Below are 15,085 nucleotides of genomic sequence, written 5' to 3' on the forward strand. Positions count from 1 at the left end.
TTAGACAAATAAAAATTGATGTTAATTTATTTTTATAAATATCAAAGTTGCTCTCTTCCTTCCTTCCTCCTAACCTAATGTAAAGGCGTATTGCAATTAATCTTTCAAAATATAATTAAACTATAACCTATTACGTAATTAACTAGAAAATTTATCTTCTGGTCTTTCAATTTTTAGTTTTAATTATTTTTTCAGTCTAAAACTATAACACGTTTTATTTCTTAATTGAAAAAAAAAAAAAAAAAAAACCATTAGGGGTACTTTAACATGATGATTGGAAGCCTTAAATTTTTGTTTATTAATGGTTATTAATAATTAATGTACTTTTTATGATAAACAACTGTTATATTAAAAAGTGGAAAGTAAATTAATAATAGAAAATTTGCATCAAACATCAAAATATTTTAATAAATTTAAGCTCATATCACCTCTATTTAGGATATTGTAAATATGGCAAAAATTATTATTAATATTGGACAAATAAAAAACGATGTTAATTTGTTTTCATAAATACCAAAGTCCTCCTTGCTTACGTGCTTGAAAGTCTTCTGGAAATCAGAATAAGGATCCTTATCTAGATACAACAGTAGTGTAAGACCCATTTCTAATTTGAGAAAGTAAAATTGGGCTAAGTATTAAGAAGTTGGCGTTTGAATAAATCCATGGGAAGGATTAAGTAATAAAATCTTTTATGGTTAAGTATATGTTTTTGCGATTAAGTGGGTAGTTCGGGAAAGAAGTTGTGCAATAAGAAGAGAAAAAGTCTTCGCATAAGTAAAGAAGTGAAAGTTTTGAGTGTTAGACTAGTAGTTTTAGATGGTCTTCGCAAGAAGAACCAAGTGTTTCGTGGAGAAGAAGTCTGCGAGGAAGCCTTGATGTTTAAGTTCACGATGAGAGTTCTATGCGAGTAAAAGTTTGTTAGTTTGCGTGGAAGGTTTCTTATAGTAAAAGTATAACCATACGATAAGATTATTCGTGAGAAATGTTAAGTGGTTGAAGTTATTCACGGTTTAAATTATGCAGAAAGCAAGGTCAGGCGAAGAAAATGTCAAATCTGATTTGACAGGGGTTAACGTGTAAAATTAAGAATTTAAGCATGGTTAAGTTGAATACTAAATTTATACGTGTGAAGTTTTAAGCAGAAGCTGGCGAACTGAGAAGAGTTTATGCATGACTGAGTTAGTTTAAAGACGGTATAAATAAGAAGATTGAAGTAACTAAGGAGGGGATGATAAAAGTTTTGTTGAAATGTTGAAGTGCTGCTGATTTAGCCACGCGAGAAAAAGAAGGAGGACTTCTTTAGTTAAGTTTTGTAAGTATTTTTTTCTTAAATGAATTTATGTTAAAAACTTTATAATGATTTATGTTTACTGATTTGAAAGAAGAATTCAAATGAGAATATTTAAAAAATATTTCTATGAAAAATTATTATTTCAAGCATGATTTATAATGTTAAAGCTCGATTTGATAATTATGATTTTATTACTATAAAATGCTTTTTAAATCATTAGTTGTTTCTTTGAGATGACACTAATTTTTATGTGCACATGAAGAGTCAAGGCCACTATGGGGTGTATGGGCTACATGGTGATAAGAAGTTGGTTTATGTGTTGAAAAAGGGTGTATAAAGCTTAACGGCCTGAGCAACAAGGACGAATCTGTATGTTCTCGGATGTTGTTGATACAGTAGTCTAAAGTCGAGGTAATGAAAGTAAGCATAAAGAACTATTCAGGACCCTTGGTAAAATGAAATGATTTGTGAAGCATAAAGAAATGTTTATGCGAAATGAAATAATTTATCAGTATTGTTTAAATGATTTGATATTATTTTTTGCGAAATGATTATGAAAGGTTTTCATAAAACCTCACTAAGTTTTTTAGAATTATGTTTTTAAAATCTATCTTCCAGAATCAGGCGTTTAGGCCAAGTAGAGAAGAATGTTGAAAAATTTGCGGTGAGGTGATTCAGATTGTTTTGGAAATGGTTAAACATTGGTTATTTGGTCAAAGTATTGTAATAATGTATGATACGTCTGTTATTAATAAATTTTATGTTTTGGTTTGTATTTATTTTGCTTGTGTTACATTGACGACAATTATGTTTTCAGTGTTGTTAATAGTTTAAAAGGAGTTGTGAATAAGATTTGCGATAAGAAAATGTCAAGGTTGTAACTAACTCACATTTTATTCCCACTATTTTGGCGTTTTGGTCGCAGTGCGGTTTGGGGTCTGACAAGTAGAGCGAGCCTTCTGTATTTTTTTTAATGTGTTGATGTGAGTGAATGACTTCACTTGAAGAATCTAGTACCAGTCGTTTAGAGAGTCATTGGCAACTCAAAGAATCTAAAAAGAAGTAAGGATTTCGACGACATTGTCAAGGTTTGGATCGAGGCAATGGACTCACTTGGCGTATCTGATAGAAGACTTGGGATTGAAATCTCTAAACCTCTTCTCTGAGACCTCGAGCTTTTGATTTCTCCTCGATTACTCCACTCATATTGAAAGAGTAGCGGTGACAGAGGAAGGAGTTTCTAATAAGATTTTGCTGCCTTTAGAATACAAACGATGAAAAAGAGAATTAGGTATTACATAGAGCTCTGATTCACTTTGTTGGACTTGAAAATTTTGTGACAATCAAAAGGTAATTAGATGACAATTAGAAGGTAATTATATGACAATCAGAAGGAAATCAAATTAAATGATTATTTTAAAAGGCCAACTAAAATGGAAAAAAAATTAAAAAGTAGAATGTAAAAATCAGATGGTAATCAAATGCACTACAACAAAATCTGTCTACTATGACAGTTATGTATCTCACAAAATGGGAGGGAGAAGAAAAAACTGTCACAAATTGAAAAATTTTGCGTTTTTTGAGTGAAAAGACGAAATTTTTCGGATAGCACTTTCCGCGACAGTTATTTGATATCATAGAATGTTACCATTAAATAATTTATTATTTTATATTTTAAAAAGAATAAATTAAATTCGTGCCCGTCCCGTGCGCGTCTATCTATTATTTTATATTAAAAAATAACTTTATATTTAAAAAAAAAAAAACAATTTCCCCAAATCTAAACCCTTAATTTTTCCCCAACCCACCCTTAATTTTTCTCATTCCTCTTGTACTCGTCTTCTCCCCAATCCGGTCATCTTTCGTCGCCACCACCGCCCCCTCGTGCCCGTCCGTTCCGTCCGTTCAAATCTCCTCCCTGTCGCCACCACCGCCCCGTCGCCACAACCTCCTCAAACTTTTCAATTCGTACCTGTCCGTTCAAACCTCCTCCGTGTCGCCACCACCGCCCCAAAGCTCCGTAATCACTTCAAACTTCAAACCGTGGTCATCACCCATTCGCCGATAAGCTTCGCTTCCTTATCTCTTTCTCTCTCTCTCTATGAAGTTTTCTCCCTAATTTGTTCCTGTGATTATTTTGTGAGTTTGAGTTCTTTCCAATCTCAATAACTTGCCATTTCTTTTCTCAATGAAGATTAATTTTCAATAGATGCTTTTTCTTTTTCCATTGAACAAAATCTGTGAGAATATTTAGTGGTATTATACTTTTAATTGCATTGGAACAAAACTGTACATTCCCCTAATTTGCTTTGAAGAAAAGGTCTTGGAACCTTCTGTCTTCTTCTGCTTTTTTATGTTGTCTTCTACTGCTTTTTTATTTTATGTTTTGTTGTGAAGAAAATAATAAATTTTCTGTTCATTATTATGGTTTCACAGTAGAATCATGTGAGGACACTATTGGCACACATGGGTGGACGGTAGGGCCTTGGCTGCATGTTGGACTGCTTGCATGCTAACCTCTTAAGAGGTTTGTTGCGTGTGATGAGCATGCCCACGTGCTAACCTCACGCATAGGCATGTCACACGTCTCTCTTGGCCACATGTTGGTGTCCCATGCATCTTGGGCATAAATCGTGCGTCTAACATCAACCCATGCTCAGAATAACCTCTATGACCTCAAAACACACACTCATCTCACCTACACATGTAAACCTCTCAGCCACTACCCAAAACACTTTTTAATTCTATTATAAAGTTGCTCTAAATTGTCTTAAATATGTTACCTCAAATTTCGAAGGAAAGTTCCAAGTCATAAATCTTGTAGCGCTCTAAAAGTTCAAGTTGCTCAAATTATTCAAGAAAATGACATTCTCGCTTAACTAAAATGTCAACACTTCTGATTCTAAAATGCACATCAGCCTTCTCTCACAAACTAGATTAAATTTATGATCTTTTAAGCCAAATTTGAGTAATTTTGCACCAGTAAGTCCTAAGAAATTCATTGTTGAAGTTGGACTATTTATAGAGTTCCTTGCATGAGATTAATATGACATTTAATTTTTTATTAGACTCGCCTCTTAAGCTTTTATTTAGACCTTAGCATCTCCTCCACATCCTCTTTGGCCTCAAAATGTATGTTTGCATGGTTAAGACACCTAGATTAACTTTAAATCACTTGCTTAAAACATGCCACATACTTGTCTTAAATGCATAGCTAACGTCCAAACCATCTCACATAGCCTTGCCTTAGCCACCTACTTTCCTTGTGTGCATCCTTTTTTGCCTAGTCAAGTTTTTCCCACATAACTAACTTCTCATGGACAGTCTTCTACGCATGCCACCCTCCTTCTCTCCTATCAAGCCAAACAAAACTCTAAATGCCTAAGATTGGAGGTTATCAAGCCTCATCTTGTCGTCTGTTGACACAACTTTTGAGGTTCCTTAGCCTTTCTTCGATACCCACATAACCTCTAAACAACCAAAATCAAATCTTTTCACACTTCGTCAAATTTCCAACTTTTCTTTTCCCCTTGAGCATAAACATTTCATTCTTAAGCTTCCAAGTATTTTATTTTATTTTTTTATAAATTTCATTGTCTCCTATCTTGACCAACTTAATAAGTTCCAAGGATAATGAAATTTTTAGGGTTCACATTGAGAACTATGTATTTTCTTTTATTAAAATGTATTATATAAGTGTTTTACGTTGGGTTTTATGTCCTAAAACTTGTAGATAGTAAAGGTAATTTGTTGACCATTATTAATAAAATGTTATTAGTATTATTTCAATAAATCGTTGTTGATTATAATATTAGTTTTTTCTTAATAACCTAAATCCAATAAATCAACAACCTAAGTTGTTTGATGAGTCTTGAACAATATGTAGAGACATATAAGGATTAATGTTCGAGATACAACTTAAAGGGTCTATACTCTAGGGATAAGTCTGGGTACCTTATCCTAGTAACAATATGAATATGGATCACTTTGTATTTGATACAAATGTAAGGATCCAACACGTTCGTGTAGGTGACACGCGGTGAGGATATCATATGCAATGAGTTTGCATAAGATCAGACCACGAAAGAGTAACCATTAGATGTAACTCCATTAATGTTAAGTTTCTATTTTATTCGAATAACCTAGGTAACATAGTCTTATTCCTTAGTGTATTATGAACTCATGTTCGCTAGAGATTGTCCTTTGATTAGTAAGGGTGAGAGTGGCCAGTTTTTCAACTCAATATGTTTATCATTTTGAGGACACGACTGAGTGAGGAGATGAAAATATAATCACACAAAATGGAATTCACTCATTCCCGATTTTAGGGTAAGTAGATGAGTATCCCTAAAATGGTGTCTTTAGGACTTGAATAAAGGGTCCTACCCTCTCTATGGCACGAGAGGGGTTTTTGTTTATTGGTTGGACCATAAACATGTTGTTCATTAGAGGAGCACTACTATTTAAGAACTAGAAGTAATCTAGGGATAAAAGGGTAGTTTGACCCATCAGATGTTACGAACACTAGTGAATGACTAAATGTATACCTCGAACCGTAAAGAACTAAGATTTTTTTTAAGAGCTTGAAAGGGTTTTGATTTTAAGTGATGTTAACACAAGGAAGTAGACTTGATAAGTGTGTTATGATGGGTAAAATAATGGAAGATTAAGTGGTTGTTGTTTAAAAGTTAAGAAGAAATTAAGTTAAAAGAGGAAAAATTTTAGCTAAGTATCAAAGAATAGCACATTTGGCATCTTGGAGATGTGTCTAAGCATTATGGGTTAGCTTGGCAAAATAGCTATAGTGGTTAGAAAGGGTTTTGGATGTTTAAGGTTGGCGAGAAAGAAGGAACATAAAGGTTAGGCGTTTTAACTAACTTCAGATAGTAGTTTTTCACAACTCACTTTGGAATTTTCATTCAAATTGGTCTTGAAAGTTCAAAATTATGTCTATTTTTTTAAGGAATGATGCTTGGAATTTTGGATACAAGAAAGTTTGCATTTTGGATAAGGGAAGGCGAGAAGGTCAGTTCTCGAGTGAACCCGAGTAAGGTGCAGTCCCTGAAGGCTACATAACTCATCATTTGGCGTTTTGCTCTAAAATTTTGAGGTAAGAAATTAACTCATTTTACAGCAACTTTGTAGAATGAAGTTTTATCAAAAGAGCTATGTATTTTAAGTTATAGTTTTTCTAAATAGGGTTATGTAGTCTTGGCGAGAAATTAAGCGAGATGGTCATGTAGGCAAGCTTGCGTTTTGGACAACTACGTGACATGATTAAGGCAATCGATTCAAGAAGTAAGTGAAGTGTCAAAGCTTTGTTAGCATAAATTTTAAGGTGTAAAGTAAGTGTGAGGTGTCTTAATAAGGTTTAAGGTGGCTTTAAGCAAGAATGAGATGTCAACTTGTACTCATGCAAGGAACTCTATAAATAGGTCAACTTCAGTTTTGAATTTCTCACAATCCACTTGTGCGTTTTGAGTAAAACTCCCAAAAGTTTCCATTTGGAGTCTATTTTATGTATTAGGGTTGCTGGTTTAATTTGAGTAAGGGAGGATTGAGTTTGAGTTGAAGAAAGTAAGGAATGTTAGCATTTGGGTGATTATGGGCAAGGTGAACTTCCAGAGGATTGTGGAGTTCATCTGTTGAAATTTGAAGCTGAAATTTTGAGGTAAAAATTTTATGGAAGAAAGTATTTTCATTTGAGTTCTAGATTTATAATTATTAACCTCTAAAGTAGAGGTAAGGTTCTGGACGAAAATGAGCTTCTAGGTAGTAGAGGTTATTGACCGAGAGGTGGTCTACGTTAGGCGAGATGGCGAGGTGTTTTGAGTTCAGTAAGGTTAGCATGGCGTTTTGAATTGGCTTGAACATACAAGACGTGTAAGATGTGCTGTCAGCCCTGCGCACGAAGAGGACGTGCGCAAGAGGCTACGCGAGACACTAGGCATGCGACCAAGTGAGGTGCGCGGTGTGCCTGTGCGTGATGTTAACACACGGGCATGCTCAGCGCACATGGTAAACCTCTTATGAGGTTAGCGTGGGTAGTCTAGCACACGAGGCCAATGCCTTATCGCCCATCCCTACGCGCGAGCCATGTCAAATGAGTGTCATGGGGATGTTTTGGGAAATTTTAAGCAAATTTATGATGTTTTCATGAATAAAGGGAATTAAATGGATTTATTTCCCGTTATTTCAGATAAAGAGGAGATCAGGAAATTTATAAACCAAAGGTTTTAAGCTACTATCTGTAAGTGATAAAATGAATTTTAATTTTAATTATGAGTTTATTTATCTATCAAATTTTTTAGGCATGGTTTGATGTATGAATTATTTGACTTTTCTGATTTAGTAAAATATTTCCAAAGCATGAGATTTGAAATGATTGTTAAAGAATTATTTTAGAATGTTTTAGACTATATTGTTCAATATATATATATATATATGAACCCTTCAGGGGTTTATGGCCTATGCACAGAGGTTCCTTTGATAGAGGTATTCAATAGATACCTATGTATGTTTATCATTGGGACAAATTTATGAGAAGAGGGTTCAACAGTTATGATATCTGTAAGTTATTCACCTCATAGTAATTAAGCTATAACGAGATGGAGCACTACTGATGTCTGGATTCTGCCTCGTAAATATCATATAACAAGATGAGGATCGTCAGAGGGTCCACCTTGTGTTTCATATGGTATAGCAAGTAAATTAAGTTAATTATGCTAAATGTGTAGTTTAAAAGTAAATTGTTTTGAAAAGTATGTTTTAATAAAACCATCACTCACTGCGCTATTTTAGCTCACTCTCTCCAAATGCTTTTCTCACTTTCCAGGTAAAGGTCGTGATCCAAGGACCTAACCGTTGTCTTCAGACTGCTGTGCGAAGTTGTTGATAGTTTAGTTACTAAAGGTCAATCTTACTTTAAACATTATCGTGTACATGGTTTTGCATAACGTTAAGCATAGTTTAATTTATGTTTGGTCTGTAACTATAGTTTTTAATTAATAGCATCTAGCCTTGAATATTTGTTAAATATATATAGGTTTGTTAAGCTTGTTTCTCATAGTTCTGTTGCATAAGTTTTAATTTACTTAAGTTGTTAAGCATTGTAAAATATCAATAATCAAGGTCAACTGGTGTTATTCAGAAGGGGAGCAATGTCAGTTGGCTTCACGCCACGTCTCAGAGTGAGCGAGCAGGTACTTGGGGCGGAGTGTGACATTAACTGTAATGTATGGTGATATATTATAATATAAAGTTTATATTTTAATTAAACTTTATTACATAAATTTAATTTAGAATATGATTCAAAATTAGTTTATGAGAGAATAAATTATTTGAATGAGTTCAAATATTAATTTAAGGTGAAATAAATTCATATTAAAACCATAGGTTAAATTTTAACGTGATACACATCAAAACTATAGGTTATATGAGAGATATTCATTTTAATATGATTTAAATGAAACATTAATGAAATATTATGTAATTTATAAATAATTAAATTACATTACACGTGATGCTTTCCCACGTATTCTGTATCTCTCAATAACTTCCTCCTTTTTAAGGATGAAGAAAGGGAAAGTAGGTAAGGTTAGAGACACAGAGGTGCTTTTGGGTAACTCTGCGTATTCTCTCGAACAAAATTCTTCGCTCAAAATTCCCTTTTTTCAATTTTGGTTTTCACAACTAAAATCTCAATCTTAAAGAATAGGGAGGTTTCCAAGCACTAGAAGAAAACAACCCTACAATGACAGTTATATATCTCAAAAAATGAATGGAAGAAAAAAAAACTGTCACGAAATATAAAATTTCGCGTTTTTGGCGGGAAAAGACGGAATTTTTCGGAAAACACTTTTCGCGACAGTTATTAACTGTCATAGAATGTTAGGGTTAAAAATTTTATTATTTTATATTTAAAAAATTAAAATTACATATTTATATTTTTAAAAAAACCCAAATTCCCCAAATTTCCCCCAATTTCTTCCTCCCCGCCGCGTGAAGTCCCGTCGGCTTTCTCCCATTTCTGACCGTCTGAAGTCCCGTCGCCACCACCAATCCCCTCCTGCCCGTCCGTCGAAACCTTCTCCACCAACCCGTCGCCACCACCAACCCGTCGCCACCACCCCCGTCTTCTCCAAACCTCTCCAATCAACCCGAAGCAACAAAATCGTGGGCGTCGGTTATTTAATGTCATAGAATGTTACTGTAATGCCCGAATGTTACCGTTCGCGACAGTAAATAACTGTCGTCGTAGACCACTTTTGTACTACTTAAGTGGTGATGTCCCAATATTGGTGTATTAGTAGATATAGAGACTTCAGCGAAAGTAAGTACGCTTCATCTTCTCGGTAATTTATTTTTAAAGCATGCTTAGGCATAGTAAATTTAATTCATGTATTTCTTCCAATAATATAATGGTATTTTTAATTTCCCAATTAAATTGAGTCTAGGGTTTAGTTAAATTATTCTGCTGCAAAAGGCTTTTATCCCTTCAGTTTACAACTCATGTTATTTGTAAATCATGTTTTGTTTTAAAAGTTAGTCACTCACTTAGCTTTAGCTCACCCTTTCCATAAATGTTTTCTTAATTTCCGGGAAGACATCATGGACTCTAACACCTATTACATTTGCTTATCTGCTAGAATATTTTGAATTGCTATTATAGTATGTTTTGTTCTAGTCGTGCATATGATATGTATATGAGTTCAGTTTGAATTTTTGGGTTGTGGGTTGTTAGAGTTAGTCCTTGTACGGTTTGTACTTATGGTTATTTATGTCTATATAAGACTGATTAAACCTTATTAGTTGTTAGATGGGTGCACTTCATTATCGTATATAGTTTGTGTTTAAGTCTACATTGTATTTGTATCTTTCTTGTTAAGGTTAGTTCAGGTCAAGTTCGAGTGTGTCAGAAAGAATCGTTTAGAAAGAAAACGGTATATGTTGCCTTCACGCCATCTCTTGGGATAAGAGAATGTGGTTTGGAAGAGGTGTGTTAATGTTTGATAACTATTTTCATTTCCCGATTTTTGAAAAAAATAAACAAAACAATAGAAATTTGTTTGATAATCATTTCTTATTTTTCGTTTCATATTTTATTTTTTCTAAAATATTTGCTTGTTTTTTAGTTTAAATATATTTTAATTATGTAATATATATATATATATATAATTCATAAAAACATGAAGAAAAAAATTATTATAAAACATTAACATTATCAAATACACATAAATCATTTTGCAGAATAAATAACTATAGTACAAAAGTTTTTATTAATCATATGCCGTTAAGTTTTGATTTCAAATATTATTTTTCATTCAATTCATTTCTCTTAAATGATGCAGATTCAAATTTAACTCAATAATTTTATTACGTAAATGTTGTGGTTATCAAATATTAAAGGTAACCTAAATGATTATCTTAGTAAAAAAAATTATTTATATAAAATTCTAGTTAATTTCGATAATACTAAAAAAAGAAATTTTCTTAAATATAACAAAACCAAAAAGTGCATGAAGCTGGTTATTTGTTTAAATATTTCAGGTTTGCTCTTCATTTTCATTTTCTTTCTTCTCCAATTTTTCTTTACCTTTCCATCGTCTTTTTCTCTTCTTCGTTTACAATTTTTCTTTTACTTTTTTTTTTCGAACGGTTATTTGAGTAGAATTGTGTACCAAATATAAAATATCTTAAAAAAATTTGTTGGGATATAGGATGGGAGTAGGACTGTAGTTTTAGGTGGAATGATGAGGATGAATAGGTCACCTTTCACAATGTTACAGTGACATGGGCTAGAACTTCAGGCTCTGATCTTAAATTTATGATGGCAGATCAACCTCTTCCACTTGAACTTGTGTTGATTTCACCACCTGTTTTCCCAACATTTTGGCTGTTCGATCCATCTTCGTTCCTTTTTCTTTTTTGTTTTTTTCTATCTAATTGTTTTCTATGTTGGTTAATTGAGTAGAACATTTTAAACGTTAGTCTGGGAGTAAGGTTCACCATGCTAACATCCAGGCTTCCAAGGTTTGTGTTATTTGCTTCTTACGTTTTACTTTAATTTGAAGTTCTTGCCATTTCATGTCATTTCCACTTCTCTTGCAGGTTGTTCCTGGTATTATTCGTATCATGTTGGCCCAAGATCTATGTTGAAGATGTTACTTGATGCTCAAGGAGATTTTTTTTTTTTCCCCTTTTCTTTTAATTGTTTGATGACTATATGAATCTCTTTTTGTATTTCTGTCGAAAGTGACAATATTTTGTCACTGTTTAAATGTTTCAAGTAGATTCCAATAATTTCCCATCTTCTGAAACTTTCAAACGAATATGGTTTTTTAATTTTATTGCTCTGCTGCGAGTCAATTGTTGACTACTCTCTCTGGATTCAACAACTTCAAATTTATGAGTCCATTTCTCATAGGTTCTTCCATCATCCCACCAGTAATCTTACTTCGATCCCCTTGTTTTTTTTCTTGGGTGTTGTTAGTTTGATTGGCTTCTGTTTGTGTTTGATTTGACTTTAGGGGTTTTGTTTACTTCTAGTTTTCCCTCTTTTCTGTTTTCTAGATTTTATTTTTATGTTGTTGTTGTTTTACTTAACTAATGTGTTCATTTGAATTCATGAGTGGCGCTTTTTTTAATTTTCTTGTTTCAAAACCTTGTGCTTTCACTCCCCTTTTGTCTAGTTTTGTGATCTTCATTTATCCTTGAATCTCTGAATCTGCAAGTTATGTAAGAAAGCATGACATTTTTCAGGTGAATGAATGAAAGATTTGGTGTTTAGTTTTTTGTACTTCACTTGGAGATAACCATACGAATATGTAGATGTATCTCTGGTTTCAAATCCAACAATTTCAGTTTTTGACGGTTTCTTTCTCTTATTTGGTTTGTGGGATCTAATAGCATAATCAATCCCCCAATCTTAAGTCTGGAACCAATATATTCATTGTTTAACATCTTCATTTCTTGTAAGTAAAGCCTTACAACATGTTTTTTGTATCTATCTTTGTTAGTTCGTGTTTGGACGTGCGAGATTTGTGAGGTTTGAGGTGCAGTTTGTGCAATGGCTTATTGTTCGTTCTATGTTAAAAGATATGAAGACAAAGAAAAAGAAAAAGAAATGTCAGTGCTGCTCAATTGTAGTGGTCTGTAAAGTTGAATTTGTCTCTTTTTTTCTCTCTCTCTATTTAGCTTTTCTCATCTATTCTCTTTTTGGTGAAGAGTTATATCTTTCCCTTGCTGCATTATGATGGTCGTCGACTTAACTTTTGTAACTTTAACTGATCATTTTTTTTTCCTTATCTAGTTTCTTTTCTACCAGTACTATGAACAAACTCAATCTTCGGCCACTTTGTGATATGTTGTCTCTTATATGGAAATTCTTCTTTTGTTTCTGTCGTTGCACCATGTGTTGAGATTTATGTCCTAAAACTCATATATTGTAAATATAATTTATTGACCGTTATTAATAAAGTGTTATTATTGTCATAATTGTTATTGATTAAATTATTAGTTTTGTCTTAATAACCCAAATCTAATAAACTAACATCCTAAGATGTTTAATGAGTCTTAAACAGTATGTAGAGACATATAAGGATCAATATTGGATATCTTATCCTGGTAACTCTATTGATACAACTCACTTTGTATTTAATACAAACGTAATAATCCAACGCGTTCGTGTATTTGACATGCGAGTGAGGGTATCCTATGCAATGAGTTTGCATAAGATCCGGACCGTGAAATAATAACCACTAGATATAACTCCGTTAACTAGTTAGGTTTCTATTTCACTATGATGACCTAGGTAACTTAGTCTTAATCCTGAGTGTGTTATGAACTTCTGTTCGCGAGGGATTGTCTTTTGATTTGTACGGGTGAGAATGATCAGATCGTCGACTCAATAAGCTTATCATTTTGGGGACAAGACCGAGTGTGGAGTTGGGAACATAATTACACAAGAAGGAATTCACTCATTCCCTACTTTGGGGTAAGTAGATGAGTGTTCCCTTGAATGGTGTCTCTAGGTTTTGAACAAAGAGTCCTACCCTCTCTATGGCACGAGAGGGGTTTCTGTTTATTGGTAGGACCACAAACAGGTTGTTCATTGGAGGAGCACTGATATTTAAGAATTAAAGGTAACCTAGGGGTAAAACGATAAATTGACCCAGCTGGTATTACGAACACTCGTGAATGACTAACTTACTGTTATTGGTCTATATCTGTGGACACAGAAATATATCTACAGTGAGAAGAGTTTAGTTGTGAGTCTTTAGTAGAGTGTACACACAGTTAACAAATATTGATTAATGTGGTTAATGAGTTTAGCCAATTAATCTCAGATCGTTGTAGCTTCTGATCTGCAGGTCCATTAGGTCCCCTTCCTAGCTCGTAAAGGGTAATAAGAGTTATTTATATTGGTTATAATTTGAAATATTCAAATTTACTTTGGGAATTAGTTTAATGTATAGTGATACATTATAATATAAAGTTTATGAAACTTTATTCTAAATTTATTTTTGGATATGATTCAAAATTAATTTATGAAAGATATTCAAATATTAATGTGAATTGAATTCATATTAAAATTATTGGTTACAAGAGAAACTTATATTTGAATATGATTCAAATTTAATTTAAGTTAAATATACGATATTTAATTTAGCTATTAATTAATTGGAGATATCTATAACTCAAATATCTCTAAACATTTTCCCATCCCAATTGGTTCCCGAAAACCAATCTCATCCCAAAGGATAGGAAGGTCTCTGACGGGTGATGTCCCAATTTAGAGATTGAGTTATAGATTCAGAGACGTCATCGAAAGTAAGTTATCGTGTCTAAATCTAACGACGACATTCCAACCAAAACATTAGCGTAATATAAACTGAAAACCCCCAATGGAAGGGAACAAGATAGAACAATTTAATCAAAGATAATCGACAAAGAGAAAAGAATACTACGTACCTTTCTCTTCGAGTTGTCGTCAGCCATGGGTCACCATCATTGAGAAGGAGTGGGTCAGTTGAAATAATGTGAGGTTGTCGATAGTGGGTTGTCCAAATGTTACTTGTCGTGGGTTGCCGAAATGTATTTTGCCCACTACGTGGGTGGATGGGCTAACCATAAAAAATCGGTCTGTGAAGGGGAGAGGTCGTGGGTTGCCGCTGGTTGTTATCAGTTGTTGTCAGTTGCTGCAGGAGAGGGTTGAGAACTTGGGATTTGCCATCGCTTGAGGAGAGGGTTGGGGATTTGGTGTTTATTTTTGTTGTGGAAGAGGAAGAGAAATTGGGGGTTATAAAAAAAATTATATATATTTTTTATTATTATTTTATAGAACTTTGACGTTTTTAAAACGTCAAGAAAAATATCTTACTTGACGTTTAAAACATGTCAAGAAATTAAAAAATTTACCTCCATTATGCCTTTTCATAAAAATCTTGACGTTTTAAAAACGTCAAGAATTTAATAGATATTACTTCACGTTTTTAAAACGTCAAGAAAAAATAAATATTACTTGACGTTTAAAAAACGTCAAGAAAGTTAAAGATTGGCCTATCTCCGCCTTTTCATAAAAATTCTTGACGTTTTTTTCTTTCAAATCACCCATTTCTTGACGTTTTTTTAAAAAAACGTTAAGTAATTAAAACTACAAACGTCAAGTAATTAAAACTACAAACGGCAAGAAAGCCCATTTTTCTAGTAGTCTTATCTTTAAAAGCATGTTTAGAATTTATTTAGTATTTTGATTCTAAAATTTTACCAATGGAACAATATTTTAAGATTCCT

The 15,085-nt window shown here is 33.1% G+C and overlaps 2 long non-coding RNA genes across 2 annotated transcripts; both read left to right on the forward strand.

Moving 5' to 3' along the window:
* The first annotated feature begins 3,051 nt into the window (after nucleotides 1-3,051).
* LOC116404125 lies at nucleotides 3,052-8,569 on the forward strand. Its single transcript, XR_004217044.1, has 2 exons — nucleotides 3,052-3,430; nucleotides 3,728-8,569. It is a non-coding gene; the product is annotated as an uncharacterized LOC116404125 (long non-coding RNA).
* Nucleotides 8,570-11,013: 2,444 nt separating this feature from the next.
* Nucleotides 11,014-12,079, forward strand: LOC116403778. Its single transcript, XR_004216608.1, has 2 exons — nucleotides 11,014-11,323; nucleotides 11,402-12,079. It is a non-coding gene; the product is annotated as an uncharacterized LOC116403778 (long non-coding RNA).
* The last annotated feature ends 3,006 nt before the right edge of the window (nucleotides 12,080-15,085 follow it).

The sequence above is a fragment of the Cucumis sativus genome, chromosome 5 (genome assembly GCF_000004075.3).
Source record: "Cucumis sativus cultivar 9930 chromosome 5, Cucumber_9930_V3, whole genome shotgun sequence".
Classification (NCBI taxonomy): domain Eukaryota; kingdom Viridiplantae; phylum Streptophyta; class Magnoliopsida; order Cucurbitales; family Cucurbitaceae; genus Cucumis; species Cucumis sativus.